The sequence below is a fragment of the Lagopus muta genome, chromosome 15, assembly GCF_023343835.1.
Source record: "Lagopus muta isolate bLagMut1 chromosome 15, bLagMut1 primary, whole genome shotgun sequence".
Taxonomy (NCBI): Eukaryota; Metazoa; Chordata; class Aves; order Galliformes; family Phasianidae; genus Lagopus; species Lagopus muta.
In genome coordinates, this window is record NC_064447.1 from 7,392,271 (window position 1) to 7,420,252 (window position 27,982).

Consider the following 27,982-nt stretch of genomic DNA (forward strand, 5'->3'; position numbering starts at 1 on the left):
AAGATCTTCTATATTCTCTTGTTTCATCGCAAAAATAGCCTATTACTGCTCATCAATTAGCATTTGTAATAGTTTGCTCAATTCTTAGAATTAACTCAATTTGCTGAGTGCAAGGGCAGGATCCACGGGTATTGCTCTCAGCAAAACAGGGGCACATCTCAGTCCTGGAAACTTTTTAAGTGTAACCTTTGTCTTGCACCCTCAAACCTAAAATAGGTGGCACACAACTTGAAATCTCTACCATTCCTAACAAAAATGGCTGACCAAGTTTCTGAAAATTACTAATAGGAACAGACTTCCTCCATTTCCCAGCTGTCCTCAAGATACCTGGAAGATGGAGGACATTTTAGTAAATGTTTGTATCTAGAATATTGATCTGTAAGAAGAGGAAGAGAAAGGTAATTTGTATTCCTACCTGATATCCACGTATCAAAAATACACATTCAATACTGCAACTATTATTTTACTTTAAAAAAATGAACTAAACACAAATTAGCCAAGACAGACATGTTCCTTGTTTAAGCACAATTATTGTTAAGGAAGCTGCAACTAGGTATCTCCTTGGGTAGGGCAGCAACAAGCCAGTGGATGACAAACCTGCACTGCTTTATCTCTTTTCTCATTTTGCATATCCCTTCTACAATCCAGGAACACCCACATGAGCAGCATGTTTCTATATTTATCCACCACTAATCCTTAATTGTTAAGGAACTGAACTCTCTCATTCAATTCTGTCATCCCAATTGTCACACAAATAAAAGACTCACTCCATGCGAGTGCATAAATCCAGACAGTGGTGATCTACTTGCATTGCTTACTGCACTATTTCATGTTTGTCAGCCAATACAACAATTGGCTGCCTGCCAGTCAAGCGAATGCTGTGCTTTGCCCTGCTCTATTAAAGATTATTTACAAGGCAAGTTGTTAGCATGAATGCAAATCATGAGATGCCTGGCCCACCTTAATGCATTACAGAGGCATTAACTCCTCCCTCCTCTCTTGGCATTCTCATTTTTAACGTGAGATTCCCTTCCACGATGAACTGCCATTGCACACTGCCATTGCATGACACCTAGAGATTAAGGTGCTCAGTATTTAGGCTGTCACAAGGAAAACCAGGCAGCCATAGGGCTGTGGTACACCTCTGCAGGGAGAAAATATCAGGTGCTAAAAAGCTCTACAGAGCTCCTCTACAGAGGAGATGAGAGCACCAAAGTCAAACAGGCAATGAAAGGCAGATTCAAATGAGCAGCAAGTAGAAATAAGCAACGTGTTCATGGCATGCCTGCTGTTAGTGACTGGGCTCAAAACCTTGTCACTTTCTTTGAGATGAATTGATCTTGTTAAGAAGTGCTTAAAAACTGCTATTAGGATGATGCAAAGCTGAATTTTGGTTGCTATAGTGCTTAGAGACCATTTTATATCTGGAGGAAAAAGCTTCCATTTGCTTGAGATGCATGGAAAGGCTTTGGCACTGCAGGATAGGGTTCACGTATTTTAAAGTTCACAGCTCCTGCTTCTGGCTTGGGGTTGCTGTGGCAGAGAGGGGACAATCTGCCAGTGTGTAATGGATGCCACAGGGCTCTATGGGACCAATCCACATTGCAGTTTCAGCTTCTCTACAGGACTCCAACACAACAGTTAGCACCACAAGTACCAAGCTGCCATTTACATTCCCTTATGGTTTTAAAAGCTGCAAGAATTTATTAGAGATCAAGTCTTAAAATGAGTGGAAAAGGGTGAATAATAAATGGTAGGCATTGTGATTTATGTGTTTAAAAAAGGAAGGCTAGTTAAAAAAAATTAATTGATTTATGAATTCAAAATAAAATAGAAATTATTTCTATTCACCTCTAAATGTCCTATGTCACAAAGGGAGCAACACTGAGGCAAAAAGTAATCATGTAGAGACTCGTTTTTATCCTTCCCCCAAAACTAAGTGAAAGCCCCACTTCCCCTAGAGCATGAAAATTACAGTATATCAATCACATTAAGCAAGAGCCACCAGCAGCCACTCCGGATTTCTGCAGGGTTGTGTACTGCGTTACCCAGCAACATCAGGCATCTTGTCTTCTGAAAAATCACACTGAGCAAATCAAAATAACCTAACAATTGCTTAGATGTGCCTAATTCTTTTACACACATTCACAGCTGCTCAGAGATGGCAATGAAAATTCACATGTAAGCCCCACTTAGTTGCGCTTCATCTCTTTAAGGTACATTTTTCAACAGAGGAAAAGAGTCCAATTTATGATGATATAAATTAGCATACGGTTATTGCAATTTCTGGGTATTTTTCACCATCCTGCAGCATGTGGTACCTGTGAATGACACAATGCACATGGCTGACAAACTTTGGTTAAACTAATCTCTGGTGTCGTTCTCACTTCAAGCAATTTTAAAAGTGCACACTCCCATTAAGAGAAGAAAAAGTAATTTCTGAAGCACAAAGCAAATGCTTGATATCACAGAGTACAGAAATGCCCCATTCAGTGCAATAACGGCCGCTAATGAAGCTTTCATTTCCTAGCTCCATGACTATATTTTACCATGAAACCTGAAATAGGCAAGATATGCAGAGTGACAAATACAGCACAACCAGTTCCCTAACAGAACTGTATTCATGTTTAGTTTAACCTGCAGCCTTTGATCCAGTCATGCACAGCACATACCTAATTCTAAAATGTCATCTTTCTTAAGTCTTTATCTCTTACCCTCTTTCCCTCCCCTCTGAATGTCAACCAGCTCCTGCTCACAGGCAAGCCATTCTTTGTACGAGCATTTCATGGGTGCTTGGTGCAACCACCTGGTGCTCCCAACAGTTCCTCATTTTTTCCCAAATACAGGAAAGAATAAGTAAGTTTGGTGAGCGTACTGACAGCCTAGATTGCTAAAAGACGTTAGCCTTGAAGAGCTTTTCATTTAGTTTTTTTGTTTCTCTCTTATGTTACTTCAAAAGTTTTCCCAGTGGCTCTGATCTGTAATAGAATATTAAGCTGCAAAACATCTCCCGTAGCTTTGTTGGTCACAGTTACTGAGAAGATTTGATTCCTACTGTTCTTAAAAGGCGAGTGACAGACTTTGCTGGGGCGTACATGACCTTTCTGAAGCAGCAGCCCGGTAGGAACCACGTCGATTGCTCCAACCTGTTCAATGAGCAACAGCCGCAGAGCCAGCAGGAGAACAAGCCCTGATGCCTGCAGTTAAATAACAGCACCTCAGGAGAGCGCATTTAGGAAACAGCTGAAGACTGGAAGGTCACTCTGGATGAATCGCCCCTTTCTCATGGGCTGGCACCGCCGCCAGGCAGCAGCTCCTCTGGCTGGCACTGGTTGCAACACAGTGGTCTGCATCTGAAGATGCCCAGCACTTGGAAAGAAGTGGTCTTTTAATATACTTCAGCTTTTCTCTGTAATTTATCGTACTTAAAGCAATACTGAATTTCTCTCAGAAATTCATAAAACCCAAAGTCTTGAGCTGCTTCACAACCGTGGAGGCTGTGAAGCCAATGGTCTGCTTGTCCTTCCACACTTATCTCCACTGAGGTCTCCCGTGCACCTCTGAGGTTCCCAAACACCCCTCACCACAGAGATCAATGCTTTTGTACCTTCTAATCTTCCTCAAGGTGGCTTTGTACAGTTACAAAGCTTCTTCACATCACACACAGCATCAGTCTGAGCTCCTATCCCACTCACTGAATTCACTGCACACTTTGCCACTAACTCCTCCAAACCCTTTCCAATCTCAAGAAGGATCCCAGGGTGGTACATGTGTCAAATAAAGTCAAACAACACTTCGCTGAACAAAATTTGACTTCCAGAAAACTGTAAGAAGAAAACAGAAGTCCCCAGCTGGGGATATCTATTGCGTTCTGAGCTGCACAGCAAGTGACCACAGGCACAAAAAATGCTGTGGCATGCTTAAGCGTTCTGAGATACCATGCTGAACACAACAGTCATCGAAGCACACAGGAGCCCTTCTGCTCAACGTAGTTTCAGCTCACCTTACCTTCCCAGCTGTACGCTGCCCAGAGAGCCCACGAACTGATTGCCCCAGAACCACAGTGTGAAGTCATCCTGCTCTGTCTCCTCTTGTTTATCTTTTCCACTGCTTCTAGATGCCTCTGAACCTGCCTAAATGACAGACAAAAATCACATTGATACCATGTCTCTATTCACACTCACTCCAGTCTTTGGATATTTCAGCTGTCCTTAAGAGAAGGCATGTTTAGAGCTTTCCTACACTTTGTCTGAAGGGCTGCACGGGTGTCAGTCATAATAAACCCAGTGTGATGCTTCCTAAGGTGTACCCATTTCTCAGCACAATGACAGGAACACCCAGCAGCTGAGTGATGCTTTCTAAGAGCCTAAAAGCTGCCATGAGCTGTTTCACTGTCAACTGAAAGAGCAAGACTTTCAAAAGTGGATCTTGTACTACAAGAAATGTGAGCTCGCAGTAACCCAAATCAAATATATACCCATTATTTTTTTATTTCCTTGAATTTGCCATATCTGGCACCTTCTCCTCCTTTTTAAAAGCTTTTCTAATCCAGAATGGCATAAGAAGTACAGTGCTGTAAAGTGCACACAATGATGTCTAGCTGTGTAACCTGGCAATAGTTTTACAATAACTGTTTTCCCCAAACCCGTTAGTATACTTTCCTGACATTCCAGTTAGCAATATAAGAAAAATAAAGTAATGCTGAAGCTGTATAACTTGTATAAAACCCTAGAGCAGGCAGTGCACTCCTTGGCACAATCACACTTTTCACAAATGGAATTTTTATCACAGTATTTCATTTCCAGTCAATCGAGATCTGTATTTATAGACCATTTTTCAAATATATTACTCAGCATCTGCTCTTTCTATCTCTGGTAAATATTTTTGCCTTGTGCAAAGGATATGTGGGCAACACAGCCAAAATGAATTCTTGCATCCAGAGTCTAGCAGCTGAGATGACACTGACATACAGCAAGATATTAGAGCTCAATAGTATTAGGAATATACAGTAAGTCTGAATAAAGGATGTAGCCTAGAGTTTTATAGCTTCTGGCCCAGGAAAGCACAGACAAAGGCACAATCTAACATAACAAGCTGCCAACTTTAGTCATTCAGAATAGTATGCCCCATCAATTAAATCTAACCTATTATCATCTCATCAGGGCCAGCCCAGGTACCTTTGATGGCAGCTTGGCCTATTTCATGCACTGCAATGCAGCTCAACAGGGAGGTATGTGTCTAGCTAAGAAAAACGATATAGAACTTTCAGTTATTAAACAGTTTAACTGCTACTAGATGGACAGAAGTATTACAGAACATAACCCAGGTGATGCACCTGAGAAGTTTGGCCATTTAAAGTGCTAAGCTTACCCCTCTACTAAAAGACTGATGTGTTTTTCTAACCAGAAGCAGAGTATTGCTCCAAGCAAGTGCTCAGTTACTGGATGCAGGTGCTGTGCTTTAGCACCAAAACATGCTGCCTAAGAGAAGAACATAAGCAGTCTCCCATTAGCAAGAATATTTGGGGCTTTTGTACTGATGGTAAATTTCCCTTTCAGGAGTCAATCCAGACTCTGTGAAAGCAAACACACTTAGAAAACAGAACAGGTTAAGCCTATCTTCACTCCAGCAGTTTTGCACGTACATCATTTACGCCTGCAGCCTTATCAACATTCAAAGCCACATCAATTTATTTAATGCTAAGATTTTTAAACAGCTAATGAATTCTGAGCACGGCCAGAACTAGCTGAATTCAAATTTGTTTTATATTGAGATCCCTTAACTCAGTGAAGCAGGCGGCTTAGTGTGCCATTAAGACCTTCTGCACAAGTTACTTTACCTGCTATGCAGGCTCTTAATATTATAACAAAAATAACAAATGATTAAGAGCCAGTGCAATGGAAAGTCAGACTAAGGTAACAGAGAGACAGAAAGGTTATGGGAAATAAAGATCAAATCCAAGTCTCAGTGCTGCTGTCAGGGTTGTAAAAAAGCTAACCAACATATTTAATGTCAACTCAGTCAAATCGCTTAAGTGATGCAGGACCAGGACTACTTTGAGATGTAGAGCTTTAGCACAGTGAGTTTTTAATTCCCTTCACAAGAGAACTGTTTTGTTCTGTTCTTATTTCCCTCTTTATATAAATTGTCATAACAGTATATATAAATAACAGAAACAATCCTGTGATGGTAAGAAATCCATACAAATTCTATCACAGCAATAAACTCTCTCAGAATTTTATCCACAAGGCTCCTGATAACCTCATCCAATGAGGAATTCAGTCACTTCACCAGTCAAGAACCAGAAAGGTGGGCTGGTAAGTGCCTTTGGAAGTAACACTACAGAAACTCTACAGATGCAGCTTCTCAAAAGGAATTAACTCCGTGAGGCTGGGACACAGATTCATTTCAAGCTCATTTTTTCTGCTTCTTTCCAAGTTAAAACACTTCCAAATTGATGTGCTTTAAACCCTAGTGACTGCCTTGACTTTCTAATGTAATATCTTTGTGGGCAGAATCCTGGAAGACAAAAATTATTGGCACATGGCAATATTATTTAATTTAACTTCATCTGCAGGCTAAAAACACTTAATCAAAATTCCAATGGAATTAACTATACTTAATGTACTCACTATGACTGAGTTTTAATAATATAGAATTAAAGCTAGGACAGTTTGAAGAGGGAGACATGAAAACTCAGCTACTCATTTTCTCATTCAAAGACCTGTAAGGTCTTAATTTTTAACACCATGAAGGACCTCCAGTCATAACAGTCATGACAGCTTTCACAGTCCGGTGCATTCTCTACAAAATGGGATAACATGGAAGTGAAGATGTTTCTTTCCTCCAAGTAGTTTCCCACTAAAACATGAAATAATGAATAAAAACAGATTGACACCCAAAAGAAACACACACACACAGACATAAAAACCAGCATTGCTTTATGAAAACTTAGAGGATTAGTGCAATTTTTCTCACATTTTTGTCAGCAGAAATGTTGTGATTTTAGTCACAATAATGTGATAAACTTGTGTAACAGAGGCAAAATGGAAACTTCAAATAAGTGGCTCATACCAACATACAGGAGCAACAGCTGGGAGGGAAAGGCTGAACTGACATGCATCCCATGGAAAGAATGGGACATCCCAGAGTGGGAATTTGGCACTTGATGGAACAGGGGAAAGAAAAACCAGGAAAAGCTGAATCTGGAGCAGTACAAGGCTCAAAGAAAATTTCTAAAAAGTTGTCTTGGCAACTGCACTTGGTATATTTATGCACAGAGAAACCACTTTTGTGAAGTCTGAACTTCTGAAATGAGTGTTCAAACTACCGAGAGCCTGGAAGAAGTTCTGCTTGATTAGTCAAGAAAAAAAGGCCAACCTTGGCTATATCACCAAGGATAAATCAGTAGGATCAAGGTCTATCTTGGCACAATGGCTGAAAAAGAGAAACATTTTGCAGCTGATGTGTATATTACAGACCAGGAGCAAACGGAAAGCAGGGAGCAGAAAAAAGCAGCAACTAATAGAAAAATCCCTGTGTATCCAGTGCCACCTTGGTTTGAAAGCTGACCACTCCCTTCTAGCTTCTATAATAAAAATGAACCAAGATACACAGAAAGAAAACACTTCTGTTTTCTCTTACTGTTGATTAAATGCAATATAAAAATCAGATTTCTTGTCATTTGAATAATATGGGCCATTCTAGGGGTGAATTTAACATTGCAAAGACAAAGATAAACATCTAGTCTTGTTTTTCTGTTACTACTCTCTGAAGGGTTTGGATGGAAAAAAGAGTGCTGAGTCCCCAAATCCGAAAGCACTATCTGTATGAAACTGATCAACTGACTCAAGCCGGGATGGGGTCTGGGCAGCATTCTTCAACATATCTTTTATTGAAACATCTCAGCACAGATGGGAAGGACTTATCAGAACGTTTTCCTTATATAAAGTAACAGAACTGGATTAAAACAAACTGTAAATGAAAATGAGAATGCTGTTACTAAAATCCATACAAAGTGGATATTTGTTTCTTTCCTGTTTGCTTTTTTCCCCCTTCCTCTGATGTACTACTGAAGAACTGAATTGATTACTATTCAAGTTAATTTTTGAGGGCAACTCATGCTAACCTATTTCACAAATCTTAGTTACAGAAAGAAGTTTTAGAGAAGTACTTTCCAAACTTCACTGATACACTGCCTTGTAGCAAAGAGCAATATTTGTTTTTATAGAAAAAGATACTCCTGTTCAGAACCTTAGAAAGTTCTCTCTACAGTTTGGGATTCTGATTATCTGGAATAACAGCGCTTTGTCAATCAGGAATAAGAGGGGTACAGCTGAGCTGGTTACTGCAATTTCTCCTGCTAAGGCTCCAAATGAGACCAGGAAAAAAAATATCAGTTTTGCTAAATGACACTGATAGCCTTTGGGAAGCTCATCTCTCCCTTCTCTATGCTGAAAATGCAGGCTTCTATCGGAGACATTCGACTCTTAACATCCAAGCACAACACTGCCAAAGCCAACCACCACAAAAAGCACTGCCCCATATGGATTTCCTATCGATCGGGCTTCTACCATGAATGGGATCGTTTTCTTCTTTGACCTCAGTACAGGGAGCTATTTAGAAGTCTTTCAAAATCCGGTTTTCTATTGTTCAGAGACAGGTTTGAATGTATTGACTTTGAACAAGAACTGCTTTGTTTTGTTGTTGTCTTTTTTTTTTTTACAATTGCTTTTCTCTGAAATCGTTTTCCTCCCATCCTGCTCCTCTGTTCTGTCCCTCCCTTCCCAAGGTGGATGCAAACTTCAGGCTGCCTGAGTAGCTTTTAAATGTTAAACAAAACACATCAGCTTGCAATGTCTGTCTCAGCAGAAAGTCAATATCCACTCTAGCAGCAATCAAGCACCCAAGCATGCAGGCTACAGCAAAAGCCTGTAAAAATGTAGCAGCAAAGCTGAGACTGGTGCAAGTAAACATTTTCTTGTAAGCCTGCAGATGAAACCAACTTTATCTAAAAAATTACAACAGCTTTGATCAACCTGAACTAAATGCTGGGACTCTGTGTGTGGCCAAGTGAAATTCTGAACCATGCCACGCACAAGTATCTTCTATTGAGTTTACTGAAATCCCAGTAAGAAAATACCTGTGTAACTTCTCCAATTCTAAATCTCTTATATGCCCTGAAATTTAGCTACATTGCATCTTTGTATTTTTCCTGCTTCTATAAATGCAAACAGTGAGAAAAACGCTTGCTTTCTATCAACACAACTTTGAAAACCCTTATCTAGAAACTAAACTCATTTCACAAGGGTCACTGAACATGCACTGGATGACAAATATTTTTTATCACTAGCAATCTTGGGAAGTGTCTCAATGAAGAAGTGTCCAAGTGCAGAACAATACTGTACTCACTGGAAATGGCCTGATTTTTTTCCCCCAGATAGACTAAAAGTAATGTAGTTAGTCCAGAAAAGATTTTTAACCTTTATCATATGTACACAGAAATGCTTTTGTCCTTGTAAAAAATCCACACAAAGAGACTAAAAACTCCAATGGCTTCAAAATAATTTGTATTATAATAGATAGCCCAAACAAGCACTACGTAATTTTACCTTTAAATAAGTAATCTTGAAAAACGTTTCTAATCTTGGAATGGGGTGGCTGCTGTTGGGGCTACATGCTGAGAAGCAGAACAGACAGGAAATTGCTTCTGTGCTTACCCATATAAATTCAGTTCTTACCACTGATGGACACAAGCACCTAAGGTCCTGGGCACACGCTGAGCACAAGGAATTGATTTAATTTCTATGTAATAGAGTTTTGTTTCTTCAAAGGGAATTGCTAAACTAATTATAATATAATTAATCCAACTATCCAGTCTTCCTAAAGCACCTCCTGTTGTCAGTGATGCAGTATTCTTGGCAAACGGGTGGGAAAAAGAGAATGATGAACTCAGGGAACAACAAACATTTGGAAGAACCAAGATTTCCTGTAAGGTCTCCAAAAGGTTTCCTAACAGACTAACACCTACTGAGGTAATCATTTTCCATACATTACACTAAAGAACCAAATCCAGCAAGGATTTGCAAGCACTCACAGCATTCAGCACATCACAAGCTCTACTGAAGTCAGTGCAACCAAGCCACACTATGAGAAAAACACATGCTTAAGGGCATGTATGATTAGCTTAAGAGATCAGATGGAAAAATATTCAAATGCAAAAATGGCATTAAGGGGGTACCTGATATGGGTAGATAGGTCAGCACATGACTGATTTTTGGACTGCTTAAAAAATAAAAGCCTTGATATTACTGGATATTATTATCTATTTGATAAGAGCAACTAAGAGATCCATCTGGGGGGAAAGAAATGGGTGCTGAAAACAGGGCTTCTGCTTGGAACTCAATGTGAGCTGCAAGCACACAGTTCTCAGCCAAAATTCAGAGAATAACTCAGCCTCAAATCCCTGAACATTGTTTGCCATATCTGAAAATGAATCAATCTACAATTGTCTTCAGGGAAAAGTCTTATTTACAGACTGTACAATTAAAAACCCAAACACACAGATTTAAAGGTGGAGATCTACATTCTTAAAAGATACACCTTGAAAAACAAACCTTTGGTTTATTTTGGGGAGATGCCTGCCTGTCTTCACTGTTCTACCATGTTTCATCTCTGCATTTGGCATAGAAAAATTTGCATGCCTTAGCTTCATTAATTTTAGGCTTATCCAACCTGATCCTCATGGACCAGTATGGGGAAACCAGCACACAAGTTCTGAGTGCAGGCAAGCTACAGAAGAAGAAGCCATGCAGAGCATGGGAAGCAATGCAGCAAGCCAGTTGTCTTGGTGATAAACACAATAACTGCCCCGGCCAAGGAACTGCTACCTCTAATGAAAGAGTGTTACAGACAGCATACTGCTTTGACAGTTTGTGAAACCAGCAGAAGGCACAGTTTGCTCATTGCATGTTGTGTCAGCTTCCTAAAGAAGGGAAAGGAATTCATTTTTAACATATTTCCTAGAAACAAAGAAACATTCATGAGCTAAAACCTCTTCCACACTTCATATCCCTACTCCTTTAACTTCAGTTAAAGAAATGTCATTGTTGTGTCCTTAGAAATGTTATTATAAATTCAGTTTAACATTTAGCTTAACAGTTTTACTGGGCTGGAGCACACAGAGGTGTACTACAAGAAAAAGCCACTCAAGCAATGCTGCTGGCCCTCGTGATGATAACTGGGCTCAAGCAGCCTGCCAGGCACAGGGAGCTGGCACAGGGACAGAGAGCCACTCTGTGTCACAGCCCTCCCTTAAAGCACGCTGGTGCTACCTGGGATTTTCAGTTTAGACCTTACGAGAGCTCACATTCACAGGGCTGCATACAGCCTGTGTATTTGAGGTAGCACACATGCACAAAGCACTCCGAGTTCAAAACAAAGAACAACCAGAGCTGGGAACAGCTATCATGGAAAAACCTAGCAGCACAAAATGAAGCCACAACAAAAGAACAACTTCATCTTAATTCATAAGCAGTTACAGGCTCCCAATTATCTACAAACTGTAATCATTTCTCCCACAATCACAGAGCCATTTTGCACACAAGCATGACCACTCTTGAACTCATGACTTTTTAAAATCAAACTTCCATCTCAACAGTAGAATTTAATCTCTTTTATTTATGGTTCTCCCAACTCCCCAAACAATTAGGTCTCAACTGGAACAGGGAGGTATCGACAGAGCCAGAGCTCTCTTCCCACACAGCAGTGAGCCGGGTTCTCCTCCTTGCTGGCAATTTGGCATCTGTGTGGCATTGCAAGGTCACGTTGATTTGTAGCACCTGGGGATTACAGAAGCCTCAGGCGTATGGCAGAAGCCTTCACTTTCCACTAGAAGCTCACTGAATTACTTCCTAATTTATGGTTATGGCAAACAGTTGTCAAAGACTTGCTGCCCACAGCCCAGAAAGGCAAAGAGCAATGAATTAACTTTAGAAGAGATGCAAAGTATTTCTGTCTTGCAAGGTAAGACATCATAATCCCATACTCAGGTTTATTTACTTTCTAATGACAAAGCTAGCATCCTTGAAATGCACAGTCCTGGAGGACATGGGAAAGATTATATCTTTCCAAAATCAGGTAAACCATAAGCTTGTACCGAAGATGACAGAATACTGTTGTTACAGTTGAGATTCTCTTTAATAATAATTTAGAAAAAAAATTCTGAAGCTTTAGTCAGAAATTGTTTTACTGATGCAAAACACAAAGCTTGAATTACATTTCTCCAAGATGAGGGGAGAAAAATGTGTAAATCACAGGTCTCAGACCTGGAACGCTGCGCTCAGCCCACACCTCCACTGACTTGGCCTTTGCTTACTCATCCGTAAATGGAACATGAAAGCGCTTCTGTCAGGCAAAATAATTTGAAGGAGATCCTGTAGATTTATGAGCACAAACACAGGAATTTTTTGCAAGTAAACTGAGGACTTTGTATGCTTCTGGATTCATAATAAATAGAAAGAGTTTTCTAAATAGAAAGAAAAAAAGAGAGAGAAAAGCTCAAATCCAGCAAAGCATCTATAGCAATACAGCAAACCCAAACAAGAAGACCATAAAGAGCCTGAACTGAACGGCCACAGTTCAAATGACAACACAGCAAAAAGGATGTTAGCCTCCTAGGTATGCTACAGGGGAAGAAATGGGAGAAATTAATCCTTAAAATTGTTGAACAACAAAGCAAAGAGTAACAAAGAAGTAAAGGAGGCGCTACAGTGGAACAGGCAGATTATCAGGGTCTTCAGGTACAGGCATTAGAAACTCAGTGGGAGCAAGAAGATGCATCTGTATAAAGGGAAGACTGAGTTTAACAACTGAAGCAGACTGAAGTGACAAGAAATAAGCCAGGCTTAATAAACATTATAGACAGAAAACTTCAAAGATCTAGAGATCGTGGAAATATTAGCTTCAAAAATTTAATTACTCAGGCCTGATTCCCAGTAACACAAACCTCTCTTACAGGGACCCAGCTGTTATAAGGACCTCAGCAGGAAGAAGCCTTACTGAGCAGTTCTGCTGTGCAATTCACCCATCATGCTCTAGACTCTGAGTCACAGTGTTCAATACTTCATCCATCCATAAAATCTGTGCAAAGAGTTTCAACCATCACAAGAGAAGCAGAAAATCTTATTTCTACGGCAGCACTGATGATACTAGAAGCATCACAGCCATGGTAATGCTGTGCTCTGCAAGCCTGCAGACGGACTTCTGTACTGATCCCAAGGACAAGCAAATGACAGGCACCAGGAAGAAGCCAGTTCCTAAGCAACGCTGCAGTTCTGCACCCCATGGCACCAGCAGCATGCAGCCTTGCTGGAGGCTCTGCAATAGTTCTGGGGCACTGGCTGGGAAGCAAACTTGGCTTCCAACATCACCATCTCCTCTCAGGCTGCTACTACAACTCCTTTGGGTGAAAACCATTGTGCTCACTTTTTTTTGAGCCTCTGTATCACTTGTCTCTTCAGCAGCAATCAGACCCTTCTGCTGTTGCACACTGCCAGGCAAAGGGAAGCTCAGACTTCAGAGAGAGTCTCTAGCGCTGCCATGCACCAGGAGAACTACTCCATGCACGCCAACTTACTGCAGCCACAACGTGCATTACAGCACCTCTTCCCCAATGCTGCAGCGGTGCCAAAGAAATAACACCACCTGTCCTCTGTTTCAGAAGGCACAGAGTACCTGAAAAAACCCACGTGACAAACACTTTCCTAGTTGCCAACAGAGCATTTCTTACAACCGATAGAGCAGAGGCACATACCACCATAACACAACTGGTGCAGAACACTGAGCCAAACAGAAGTTGAGTTTTGCTAGCATGCACAGACACAAAAGTTACATCCATTAATTGCACAAAGCTCCATGATTGGCTTGGCAACAGGATTATTTTTTTGTCATACATTTGTCTAATGGCAATATTTGTCCACCTGATATACAGCATATTTCCATGTTCAAAGGCAGAGCACAAAATGCCATGGAAGGAACATGGGATTCTTGATCTGCAAAGCAGTCCATTGATCACAACAAAATGTGGCAAACATCAACAGCTCCTGCACCGAGACATCTTAAGGATTCACAGCCTGGTAGATCAGCAGTAAATTAAAAATAAAAAAAAAGAATAACCTCATATTTAAGGTTGACTATCACCAGAGTAACAACTTCTTAGTGACACGGTACTCTTTACAAGTAGTGTGCAATGTAAATTTATGAAGGCTAAAGCATCAAGCATAACTATATGAATAGTAACTACAAATAAAATTGGTCCTCTGACCTCAGCCTAGTTTTCTTCTCAGAGGAGCATTTTTTTTTATGAAGAGTTTATTTGTTCTTGCATCTTCTAATGCCACAAATGGATGTGGCACTGATTTGCACAATTTCTTCTGCTTCTAAAATGTGAGATTTACTTCTAAGCACACCAACAACTTGTTCCACTACACGACTTCTACCACAAGGGAAGTAGAAAATGCTCTCCAACTAAAATTTCTGAATATCACTGAATATTTGAATGGCTAAATGTTCAGTTACCAAACATACAAACTGTAACCATTCCTCAATTAGAGCGGATGAAAAGACATTGTTAGTGAACCTGTATTCCCCCTGGTGGAAACACACAGACACAGACATAGCAGACTAAACGTCAGCTCCCTCCCTGGTTTCCAGGAAACTCTGCATTCCTGCTTTTTATGACCAAATGTTGTCAGTTCACCAGTGACGACTTTCACCTATTCTAGATGGGCTGGTCTTTCAAGTGCTCAGAGGTAGTTTAGATTACATGCTCATTTATCTCTAGGCCTCTCTTGTGAGCAGCTGGTGCCAAATTGAATATGGTGCTCTTGTGACATGGGATTACACTGTCAGAAGAGCTAAGGAGGAACTAGCTAATTAATTTCAGTTAATTTTATTAAAAGACATACAGCTGCATGCAAACCAGCTTCCCAGCAGGAGAAGCACAACTGGGTTCCTTTCACAAAGCCGTGGATCAACAGCCATATCAGAACGCACAGGTCTGCATCTGTGTGTCTGAGCAGCACACGTGGGCAGTTCGTTCTGGCATGGCTCAGGAAGCTGGGGATGAGCAAGAAATCACCACTGCAAAAAAGCATTTAAAATGCTGTTTGTAAATTGTTGAAGGTATTCTTTACACAGCTCCAAGTGTTGCTAAACAGCATGGATCCTTGGAACAGCCTCAGGCTGCTTTCCTGTCCCAAGTACAACCTTCACAGCCACCTTTGGGCTTTCCATGTGTTCTATGCGGAACCAAGCAGTGCTGCTGTGAAAGCGCCTCATCTCCCAATGGGCATTTGGCAATAAGAAGCCTCTCCCTTCTTTTATATTCATAGAAAACCTAAGTTGAATCCAGTGTCACTGCTCAGGGACTGCAGGAAAGCACGGACGTGCCAGCAGTGCAAGGAACCCACTCCTTAAGTGGATTCACTTTGCTAGTGGCTGGCCTTGAGAAAAGGTTACATAGTACTGGAATCTGACACTAATTTAAAAGGATCTGTTCTATATGTACCGTCAGCCTGGCTGTATCTCTGACCTGTGAATGTAGGAAATGGCAAGCAGGATGCTATATGCTTCTAAAATAAACATGTGGGTCAAATGTCAAGGCCAGCAACCCACCTCCAGTTCTCCCCTCATCCTTCCCTGACCGTCACTTGCATGCCCTAACTGGATCACCAGCTTCCCTGCAGAAAAAATTAAAATAATGTAGAAATAATTGCCTATGCCAAAACTTGCATGCACTTTTTAATGCACACTGAATAAACTATAAAATTGTTCAAGGCTTGTTAAGAATGCAATATATAAACACCAAGCAGGATCTCCATTGAAATGGATACCAAAGACCATGCAGCACTATTTCATTTCCACCTAGGGCTACTAGTTTTCTTTTTACATGAAAATATCACCACAGAAAGGTCTTCCCTGTCCCCTCTGAGGTTTCAAAACATAACCATTCAGACACCTGGCTAGCTATTTTAAATGTCACCAAATCCAAAGCCCAGCACTGATGGAGTTGTTTGTTATTTGTTCTGTACGTGCCAAAACATTTGCTCCATCATCAGCAGATCTTATTTATTCTGTTCTCAGCTGACAAAGTTTGAACCCACAGATGGCTGAAGCAAGTTCAATCTACCAAACAAGCATCACAGAAGAAAAACTCTGGCAATGAACAGCATCTTTAACAAGTCACGCTTAAAGGAGATCAATAACATCTAATTGTTATAAAGAATGCTGTAAATCCTTTCTACCTGTTGCATCTGTGCACATACAGGTACTCAATGCAATCTCAGTTAATTTGGATGGACTGAAAGCATAAAACTAGTGTTTTAATTTACTTAGCTAAAGCAGATGATTTTTTTTTAAACCAAAATAAAATACATAATCCTTGCCAATTATTTCTTCTGTGCAGTACAATAAACAGGAAGGTTTCACAAATCAGTATGAAGATAGCACAGTAAACAGGCTACAGTTCTTGTAGAAAGTAGATTTCAAAACAGTTTAAATTACTCAGTAAGGGGTTAACTAAACAACACTAAGTCAACTTTTTACTTATCTAAACATTAATTCTGTTTCTAGCCTGATAGAACTACACTGGTTTAGGATCTAACTTAGAGTTAAAATTCAGATCATAAGATAACAATTTTTTCATGCAAAAAATAGTATAAGAAATGAGATCACCAAACAAAAGCTTAGCTGATTAAGAGCCATGTATGTACATCTGGAACCATACAGATGTACTGTATGGGACAGGCATCTCACGATATTTGTAACAACCATGCCAAACTTGCCTTAGGAATACCCAAAAATAAATTATTTTCCACCTGTAGAAATAATAAAAAAATTAAGAAAACCTTACTGAGGAAGAAAACAGCATGGAAATTTCCTGAAATACTGATGCTTCCTCTTATTTTCCAGCCTTACATTTTCTACTTCCATTAAGTTGTAGTTAACCAAGGAAATGCTCTCTGCTTATTACACCACCAGGTATGACTCTTTTCCCCCAGCTCATTTTCTAGGACTCTAAAATGTTAAGTAACAGAGGTCAATGTTACATTTTCCTGCAGATGAAAAGGCATTTTCATTTAAGGAAAGATTCAAGGAGGAGAAAACAAGCTGAAAAGAAAGTGAATTCACCTACATTTACCTAATGCATTGCCTGTTTGTGGGGGGATGGAGTGGGGGCACAGGGAAGAGCTAGGAACAGCAGAAACACGAGGCCGTATCTGAAGCAGGTCAGTCATGCTGCCCTCACAAGTTTTTTGCTTTTTAATTAAAGGAATTTTAACAGTCAATTGCCCAAATCGTATCCCGAACGTTCTCTCAGGAGAGGTGATAAGGTTACAGCTTGGCATTTCTGCTCTCTTCCTTCAATTAAGAATTTTCTCCAAAATGTGCTCTACGTGGATTCAAAGCAAGGATTTATTTGTTACGGAGCTGCAGCCAGTATTTATAACCTCACACAGATCAGGCTGCATGGCTCCCAGTTCATTGTTGTTTTAAGCCTATTGTAATCTACAAAATATGATCAGTTATTGTGGCAGCTCTGAGTATTTAAAAACCCATTTTTCTTTGTCAAACGCTTTATGGGATACAAGGAGATGTTAGGCACTCAGGCTGAGTCATTTTCTCATTAGCTCAGCCAAGCAAATACGTCTTTGCCCATCCTCTCCATGAATTTATGTTATGAAAAGGTACATGTTTGGAAGCAAATCGCTTTCCCTGCATGTTAAAAAAAAAAAGGTTGGAAACTGAGGAGAAAGGGAGCAGCTGTAAGTAACCTGAATCCTGAGATACATTTAAAGGGAAGAACGATGTGTATTTCAATCGGGAGATAAGTCACACCCAGCTTATCGAAAAGTGATCCCCAGTTTGCGTGCGGCTTGAAGATAAAGGAACAACGCTTCTTTCTTCCTCTTGCTAATCCTTCAAACGGACAGCTTCAAAATATCCCTTAAATTAAGTATGGACTTATGATCAGAAATCAGGTACGTTTACTTTTCTGCAGTTAATCACTGCATCCCAGTGCTTTCTAATACTAAGGAGGCAAAAATGTACTGCAGTGTTAACCTCCAAGTCCTGCTCCCTGGATTTGTAGCTGGGTTACAGCACCCAACTTGCAAAACTTCACTCTTGAGGTTTTGCTGAACGCCATTTATTTGAAATGAAACAATATAATTTTAATTTAATACACTGGAAAAAAAAAAAAGTGAATTGATGGAACAAGTCAGGAATGAAATCTAGAGCGTTCTAAAACAATTGGAACTAAGGCTGTCTCAACAAAAAAATGACCAAAATCTCAATTCAGGGATTGAGGGCACGGTGGGGATGGGTTGACAGTTGGACTCGGTGATGTTAGAGGTTTTTTCCAACCTTAAGGATTTGATGAGCATCCAACACTGAAGTAAAACTTATGCATAGGACCACTGAGGTAAGCATATGCCACTGAAACCACAAGACAGATGCTTGCTTGATAAGAAAAAACGATTTACGTGAATGGAGCTTCTTTGACCACAGGAGGCTCAATATGAGGCCATAAGTTCAGATTTTTCCATCCACTCAACGACCAGGTTTTGACTTGGAAAAAACTGCACGTGTCTCTCTTGGAACTGCATCCTCTATAATATACCCACACAAACACTGCATAGGCACAGCTATAACTAAACAAACTGAACTAAGAACCTAGACCTCTCTCTAGCAAACTGAACAACAGCATGGCTGTGTATTGAACAAGTTCAGGTTAAACAAGCGCAGTGCAAACCACCTGGGATGGGCAGCATTCTGCTTCTGCAAGCCTGTTTAAATTTCTTGTGCAGTATTTAGTTCTTGCATTCCAGAAGATTTATTCCCATGCAAAAATACAGCAATATTCAGTTCAGAGGTACATCAGATTGTGTTTTAGGGGAACAATACCTTACTGCTTTTCTGAAGTATCAAAAGCAATGTGGAGATTTAAAAGCACAAAGTGCATAAGCAACAAACACTAATCACTGCTTGATTTGCTGTCTAATATTTTAGCTGGAGATCTGCCAAAATCTTTGTCTGAAATTCAGCTGGAGTTTGATGATCACAAGTAGAATGGCTATTTTTGTAGTCAATATGTTTGTTATCAGGAATAAAAAGACAAATTACTAAGTGAATGGCACTATTGTTCTACAGGTGGTATTTAAACCATTGGAGAACTTAGAAGCAAAAAGGAGGCAACCAGAAAATTTCACAGTTTCAAAATTAGTTTTAACAATGCTCCATTTTTCAATTATTTCATGATATTCTCTATGGGTTTGGATTGCTGCTGCCAGGCTGCATCCTACCCAGAGTCCTGGAAAAAGGATTTTTTTTAATCTTTATTTTTCTTTAAGTCACGAAAACCATAAGGTCACTTCTCATGTATAACCACAGCTTTCTGGCAAATGTTAGTTGTGCCCAGCACGGCATTTCCCCTTACTGTTACTTTATTAATGCCACTGCATTCTGAAAGCAGGCCTCTCTAACCAGAAGCTCCCAAGAGGATTGTCACAGTGAACGGGTGAACTAGGAAATGGAAATGAAGAACAGTCTGGGGATTTCATCCAAACCATTCAATGAAATCCAACAAATTAAGCTCTCTTCCCATCCCCATTCCCTTTCTCCATGTTTGTGACAGCACATTCTCTCTCTTTTACATGACTGGCTATATCTGAAGACTCCTATCACATACAGTCTCTCAGATGCTCCTTTATTTCCTTTTAAATCACAGTTAGCCTGATATCCCATCTCTCCAAGTAATATTTTTTAGATGTCAGCTTTCTCCAAATGTCCTATGCCACTGGATCTGGGGTGATGCTCGCTTCCCTGTGCTTGTTCCCATCTTTATGTGGTACAAGAGTAAAACCTTCTCACAGTATTTTTCATTGGGATGGACTTTGTGTTCTAACAGTGCAGAAGACTAACTGATAGAGAACTTGGCAATGATACTCCCAGAATTATGAACCCAGCCAAAACCCCTTCAAACAAATTGAAGACTCACATTGTATTTTTGATTCACTAATGTCTGTGTCATCTTTAAAATATCTTGGCTTGGGTGGTATGGGTGTTGTTTTTGTTTTGTTTTGTTTTTGTTTGTTTGTTTGTTTTGCAGGGAAGAAGTTGTTAGGCTTCCTTTGCCTACACATATTTACTGTCTAGGCTACCAAATATTGAGTAGCCTAGCTCCTCACCCACAGATAGTTCCTCTCTTGCAATATGTTAAGGACTGCTGGAGAAAAAAAATAGGAACGTATGGATTTGCTGAAAAATAGACAAGGAGTGATAACAATGATCTTGCTCCATCACTTTGGACCATTAGTCATACCAGTGCACATTTTACTGATTTTAAAAAAATCTTTAAGTTCTGCTTGCTGAAACAGCACTTGCCACCAGCTCTGACCCCCACTTCCGCAGTCATCGCTCTCAACGGAAACAGGCTTAGAAGAAATCCTCAAAGCATGGCTATCAAGAGCAAGTAAAGAGGTACAAGAAGCAAACAAGCTCTTCAGCAGCAGCTGTTCTAGGAGCATCAAGTGACTGACAGCAGCCTCAAGTCATCTTTAACTTACCCACCAAGATTTACATTTTCCCTATGGCTAACTTTTTGAAAGGAGAAGAAAACATGCAGAAGCTTCTTTATCAAAACCTTCCTTCTTTTAAAACTTAACCCACTCATCTCTACCATGCACACTCTTTTTATCAGCCACAGACTGCTTAAACATACACTGTATTACATGTTCAACCCAGGCACTTTGTGCAAAAATCTCAAATATTAACGTTACGGTCAGAGGTAATTCTAGTTTGCATCCCATTCCCTTCAGGCATCCTACAGTCTGTCCTGTATCTTGAGAGTTTGCAAACTGGATGTGAATTGCAGACATAATAACAAGCCTGTTCCTGTCAAAAACTCTGCAAGCTGAAGTGCACCAATGAGTTCTTATTCTGACTGTGCTGACCTGATCTGTCTGTGTACCCCTGGTGAGATTTTCCCCTTGTGTAGTGCACACACCATCATCTCCAGTGCACCCTGGAGCACTACTACTAAGCTCTTGCATTTTCTGCTGCCTCTGTTTTATGTCACAGAGACTCTACTTCAGCAAATAACAACAATAATCAGGCTTGTGGTTCCAGACAGGTAAACTTCTAACAGCATAAAAATGTAATAAATCATTATATTTACACTAGAATCAGTATTGATAGCAATGAAACAGAAAAAATATCTAAGAAATCATCCAGAAATCTAGCTGAAATGTTCCAAGATCCCCTGATGACAGACACGACTAAGAACAATTGTCAGAGAAGCAAGCGTTTGGGAAAAAGCATTTGAGTGGATATAGAGGCTCCAGGAAACTCTTTTTGTCCCACATGTTAGTTTTGCTCCTAGACTTTCCATTCCTTCATTAAATGTATCCGCTATATTTAAACTGACACAATGTGTTTTGGACTTTGTCTACATAACAGAGCCACCCAACTCAGAAACCTGCAGGCACAACCAAATGAAGCAAATGGGGAGGGCTTGGTGCTCTAACACTGCATTCTGCAGATAACTCAGTTCACACCTCTGTGTGCACTTCACCACAAGCCCTATGCTTCAAGCCCTTCCACATACAGCTGTAACTCCCCTAAGGATATTCCTTAAATAAGGGTGTTCATTACAAGGGAGCACTACGTAGAGCAACTGCAGGGGAGCACGGCCCAGGACATCTGAGTGTGCTGCAGGCACTGCATGCAGCTGCTGTCCACCAGCCTCACAGCTCCTTGACTCCTCAACCCACATCACTAAGGAGCCATGTTCTCTGTAAATATTTAGCTATTCAGCCAGCAAAATGCCGAGCGCCTCATTCACAGACAGCAGCATGGGATGCTGGTTAGCTGTATCTTCATTCTCTGAAGATTATGATTGTGATTGCTGGGAGTCATGATTACCTCCCAGGACGTCATCATTATTCAAAGCCTGCTGTACAACAAAGACACTCATTTAATTACCCAGAGGGCATTTAGGAAAATGTTTTTGTTATGTGCATAAATCTTAATGAAAGAGCTGCTACACAGTGGGTATCTTTATACCAGTTCAGCATGATTGCTGAGGTGAATGCAACGTTCACCCACAATGTTTACCAAATTACAGGTAAGAGAACAAAAATTTTCTTTAAATCCCCCCCTCCTTTCACATAAGCAGATGTCATTCTCATTACCTTGTAAATCTCAAGTCTTTACCATAATTCTTGCTGTCAGAACACCCATTCCTCATCTAAATAATTCAGCAGCAGCCCTAGAAAAAGAAAAATAATAATTACAAAGCACTCTGGACTCATAGTGGGCAAAAATCTTCAACTGTACAGTAGCTACTACACATCATAGGGCGTTAAGTCAGAAGACAACGTAATAGCCATCTGTGAATAATTCTTGACTATTTGGAAATCAAACTACCAAAACTCCTTGAATATTCATTTTGAAAATAGTGAACTATGCCACAAAATTTCAATTAGCTTATATTCCTTCCCAGTGATGAGACTGCAGATAGAATTAATTATTTTATGGTCTGATTTAAGTGTAAGATTATAAAAAAACCTAAAGGTCAAGGATATATTTGAAATAACAGTTTATGGCAGTCACACATTGTATTAAGTGGGATTAGTTCTGATATTTAGAATCCTTATTTTTAACCCTTATTTTTATTTGTTTCATTTTTTGAGGCAGACAGAAGTTCAGACACCAGTCTCTTCTACTTGAATGCCACATCTATGAATTTGAGTGAGCCCAAGTAGTTAAGGCTACTGTCTTATAGTTTTTACCTTCAAAAACAAGCAATTATTGTTCCTATCGTCAGCCCTATATTGTACTATTACTTATTACTGCATTCAATGCTTATCCTCATAGATTTATTATAAAAAGAAACCTTAAGCAGTTATCAATGGACAGCGTGGCACATGGAATTTAAGAGGTTCAAGCCTCCTACCTACTATCCTTCACTGTGAAATGGCTTTTGTCTTCCTCAGAAATATTTCAAAGGATGCAAAAAGGCACTGTGATATTTGAGATTGTAAACATAACATTTTCTTGTTTTTTTTAAACAAACCCTAAAAAATAGGAAATGGAAATAGAAGAAACACAAGAGAATGACGTCCAGAAATTTCATGCTCAAAACAAACACACTGAAGACAGTACAAGACCACACTGGATTCTCTCAGGCAGCAGGTAAATGCTGTTAACTCCATAGGGAGTGGTAACACTGCTCTGTATTATAGTTTCATTCTCAATCATAAGATTTGGCTGCTAAATCCCTGCTTCAAACAACAGACTTTTAGGACTTTTAGCTGCTTATCAGCACTGTCTGCACTGGGGGTGTTCAGCCCTGGGGACACACAGGTTATTAGTCTGCAGCAACTTCCTACCACATCTGCTCAGACTGTACTTGACCTTGCTTAGTGCCAGCACTTTCTCCTACTGCTAACAGCTTGGTTTCAATCTTATTTCATTCAAACCTACCAACATATCACAAACAGACTCCATTGTTCTTGATTTTAATTATTTAGGTGAATTTCTTAAGGAGGCTTTAAAGGAATTACTAGTCCCCAGCACAGAAACACTGAAAGAACCCTGATATAGGGCACAGAAAAGTGCATTTGCCTGCTCAGTGTATTCAGCAAGACTTGAGTGACTCAAACAAGGACAGAGCTGCAAAAGAAATGTATATATTAATTATTTACTCATCTCCTGGGATTCTGTGCCATACACAGTTAGCATAACTTTCTGAATAAATTATTCACATCTTCACAGTTCAAACTAAGCACAGCACAGCTCAGAAGAGATGACAAACATGCAACCCATAACACATACCTATTAAATCTGCTCCCTGCAAAGTTGCTCTTGATATTTTCTCCAGAGTTCTACCCAGAGATGCAGTCCCTACCTTCAGGCAATTTAAATCAACAGACCCAGTTATAAATACAACAGAAACCAACAAACATCCCAGCCTGCCCCCTGCACATGAGCAGAACACACAGCATGAGCTGCACAGGGCAGCAGCCCACAGGCAGCTGGGTTTTCCCACCTACAGGGAAGCACTCCCAAACACACCACAGCTCCACCACCCCTCATTCGCTGAGGCTGCTCTCACCCTTTGAGAAATTTCTGCTTTCCACTCAAGACTGTAACTCTGAAAAGCCCTAGTGAACATATAAAAAGCCACTCGAAGTCTTGCTAAGCTTGTGACTTAAGCACTGTCATAAGGCCATGAAGTCCAGAAGCCATCTGCATTCTGTAACGCCTAAAGAGTGTGGAAGAAATAATTGCACTGCAGCAATCAAGGTACCTTGATCTAACTCCTCTAGCTCCTGCTAGATCCAACTGCCAATTGCACTTTGCTAAGTACAGTCCGTGGGCAGCACTAGGATTTTGCTCTCAATACAGATGACTCCTCTGCAAGGGGTAAGAGGATTGACCTTGGGTAAATGGCAGACCACAAGTTACAGGGAGGAGCCTCTGCCTTGGCCTCCTGAGACCTGAGATAAGCAAGAACATGCCTCTAGGCTGGGATTTATGGCACACAGGGTGGGGGGAACTCCATGCTTTCAGCACTCCTCTCTTCCCTGCTCCTCTGAAGATCTCCACACTCACCCCTTTCTGGGCCTGAAGCTCCACAAGGCAGCAAGCAGCCCCCAAACCAACCTCCAGCTGGTCTGGTGGCGAAGCAGAAAACACAGATAACAGGAGGCAAACACCTCCCAAAACATTTCCTAATGGGTTATAAATTATAGAAAGAACATTCTTTGCTATGTAACTAATGGAAATTTACCATTTTTTAAGCTTCCTGAGGGAAATCTTCCACGTCAAATCAATTTGTAGATAGGACCCAAGAGGCAGAAAATCACAACCGCTTCAGTGTGCTTCTTTATTTGACTGCTGCTGGGGGTTTAATTTTCAGTCACGTTCTTTGGTGGCTTTGATCTCTGATGACAGTGTTAACTCTATTTGGACCTCAGTGCTGCATTGATTTTAAAAAGCCTTTTGAAATACCCTCACTAATTATTTCACTGGAAGTTTAATTAAATCTTGTCACACAGGAATAAGCTGCTTCTTGGAATAGCTGCTAAACATTATAAAGCATGTAACTGGAGAAAAAGGAGGATGGATAATTATAGCTGGACAGACAAGCACATGAAGAAGCAGAAAGCTATTTCTAAATATGAATTCAAGTGCAAGTGTTTGTGAACCTCTCAGCTTCCCCTGTGCACAGAAGTAGCAGACTCCTTGCTGTTTTAAGGACAAAAAAAGACTCATGAAAAAACATCTCCATTTGTTCTGCTTTCCAGCTAGATATTTCTACATCATACACTTCCATTCCCAAATCTCATCCAATTTTTATGTCTTACAGCCAACTTCATATTACTAGAGTAAGAATTTCCACAAATTTCTCAAATTCCTATTAGATTGGGAAAGGGATTCTTAACATTCAATAACGAGTATCTTTTCAGTGGTTACCTTATCCAGACAATTGCTCTCCTCATATACACCTACACAAACCAGTAAAGGTTTGCAAATCTCTATTCTCTTCTAAAGCTGCTGTGCCTACAGTTCCTATCAGTCAACCTCTGACTGCCTTTTATTTTCCAAATGGAATCCCATAGACAAAGAGTATTATAGTAGAGACAGAATTTATTGCTCAACCAGATACACATGCTCAGAAGTGGCACCTTTGTATTATTATTATTAGAGATTTTACTATCTTGCACCTTTCTACTCATCCTAAGATTCCCTCAGGCAAAAATAAGTCTTTTACCATCAGCAATTCAGCCGCTCATAAGGTCTAACATCATATGCAGGTACTTCATACTGAGCTGGCCGCTGGTTTGTATGTTCTGCTTGGAAAACCAAGCTAAAAAAGGAAATGAAGTTGTAGTCCTTAGGTTAAGCACATACCTGTTGCCTGCCCATATGTTTTCATATTACTGATATAAACATGACATTTATACATAAAAACCACAGCACTAAGAGGACATTAATATTTATTTTTTTTTAAATGAGCTTTAAGAGCCGAAAAAGCTGTTTGAAAGTGTAAACCAACTGTAACAAGACAGCAGAAAGTAAAACTAAACTAAAGCGTAATAACAGGTGAAATAATGTAGCAAAAAAAATTCATTTCCAGTTCTACATTTTTATACGTGGAGTGCATAAGGCATTGCAGGACCAGATTTAAAGTTCCATTCAGACTCAATTAAAGCCTCTAGAGTTTTGTATGGAAAGCTGAAAAGGTCAGAATGGGCTCCAAAGCAGGATAACCAGTGTTACCATTTTGCAGGAGGGGAACAACAGCGCTGGTGACAGAGACTGACAATGAGAAGGGCTGAACAGAAAAGCCAGGCTGTGAGCTCTAATAAACACTCTAATGAAAATGAGGAACCTGAACGAGTGCTGCTTCTTACTCTCGCTAATATTCCAGGTATATGAGAGAGAGATTACAGAGGGTTGTTTTCCAGCCCTCAATTAAATGGCCTTGCTCATACAGCCAAAAGGCTCCTCATCCCAGCAGGCCAGTTCGCCTCTGAGAACAGCATTCCTGCTTGGAAATTAAAAGTAAAACCACACCATTGACATTTCTTTCACACCATTCTCAGGTCTGGCAGAAGCACCCCAGGGCAGAATTCTACTTCTCCTACGGAAAGATGAAAGAAAATAGCACTTCATCTTACTTTTTAAGCATTCAAATAAATGTGATCCCCTGTATCCTCTGCACTTTTTTCAGAGACATGGAGCACTTTAAGTGCCCCACAGTGAGAATTTAACTGCGAAGTCCCACAGCACCAAGCCATTCTCTCACTAACAGGGCTGCACAATGTATCTCTATCTGTGTATTACCTTGTGTTATTGTACTTCTCCCACCTAAGAGCAAATGAACAGACCTTCTGTACAGAGCCAAGAGAACCCCCCAGGCCAAGGGTGGGACCTCTCCAAACACACTGATGATGCTCGCAGGAGCTTTCTTGGTTTTCCTCATGTGCAGTTCCCTGACTAATGCTGACAGGTGACCATTAGTTTAACACTGTGCGTCCATTAAAGAAGATACATCTTCTTAAAAAATAAACAAATCAGTCCACACACGAGTAACAGCCAGAGCTGCTGCACCAGGCGCATGGTGCGAGGCCTACAGGAGCCTGAGGCGCTTTGGGCAGCACACCTAGCAGCTGCATTGCCCCACAGAGCTGCGATATTGGTGGAGGGCTGGGTCAGCAAGGAGAAGTTTGGGATAATTAGCAGACAAGGCACCTGATCTGATCATTTAATACGAAAAAAATGAAATGCAGAAGAAAAGTACTGAATTTATGTGCAAACCTGCACTGCCAAATATTGCCCTGACTCTAAGATGTGGCATGGTTTATTCACTTCTAACTTCTCAAAGACTGGCATTTGTTCACTTAAAAATTAAAAAGAAACAGTAAGGCAAAGTAAGTATGCCCCAAACTAAGCAGGGCAACTGAATCAGATGTAAATAGGAAATTGTTACAGTCAGAAAAATCAGCATGGTGGAATGGCAAAAGGGTCAAACAGGAAAGGAACGCTCACCCAGCTCCAACCATCTAGGCTCACAGAAGAAAAGCTCACAGAAGAAAAGCCCACAAAAGAGAGGATCTCCCATCAGAGGCCCTTCCCCTGTGGCAGTCAGCCCTTAAATGGGGTCTAAGAGAGGTGCAGCCAGGCTCCACCTCTTCTTGTCACAGTGCTGAATTGCCTTCACCTGTGCTACCAGGGCTGACCTTTCCCAGATGATCATTCAGTGGCTCAGGCTGTGACTTGGCAGTTCCCAAGAAAAAGTCCACAGTCTTCTTTTACAAAGACTGATTGTTAGCAGGTATGTGAGTATTTATGGAAGTCCTTCATCTTGACCAGAGCAGGAAACAAAACTGAAGAAATAATACCAGTAGAA

General features: G+C 40.4%; 1 long non-coding RNA gene across 1 annotated transcript; it reads right to left on the reverse strand.

The window, feature by feature from the left end:
- Positions 1-1,707: 1,707 nt before the first annotated feature.
- Positions 1,708-27,699, reverse strand: LOC125700717 (uncharacterized). The gene is made up of 4 exons (XR_007380032.1): positions 27,622-27,699; positions 22,254-22,330; positions 4,009-4,133; positions 1,708-3,197 (listed from the first exon to the last, which is right to left on the reverse strand). It is a non-coding gene; the product is annotated as an uncharacterized LOC125700717 (long non-coding RNA).
- Between the last annotated feature and the right edge of the window lie 283 nt (positions 27,700-27,982).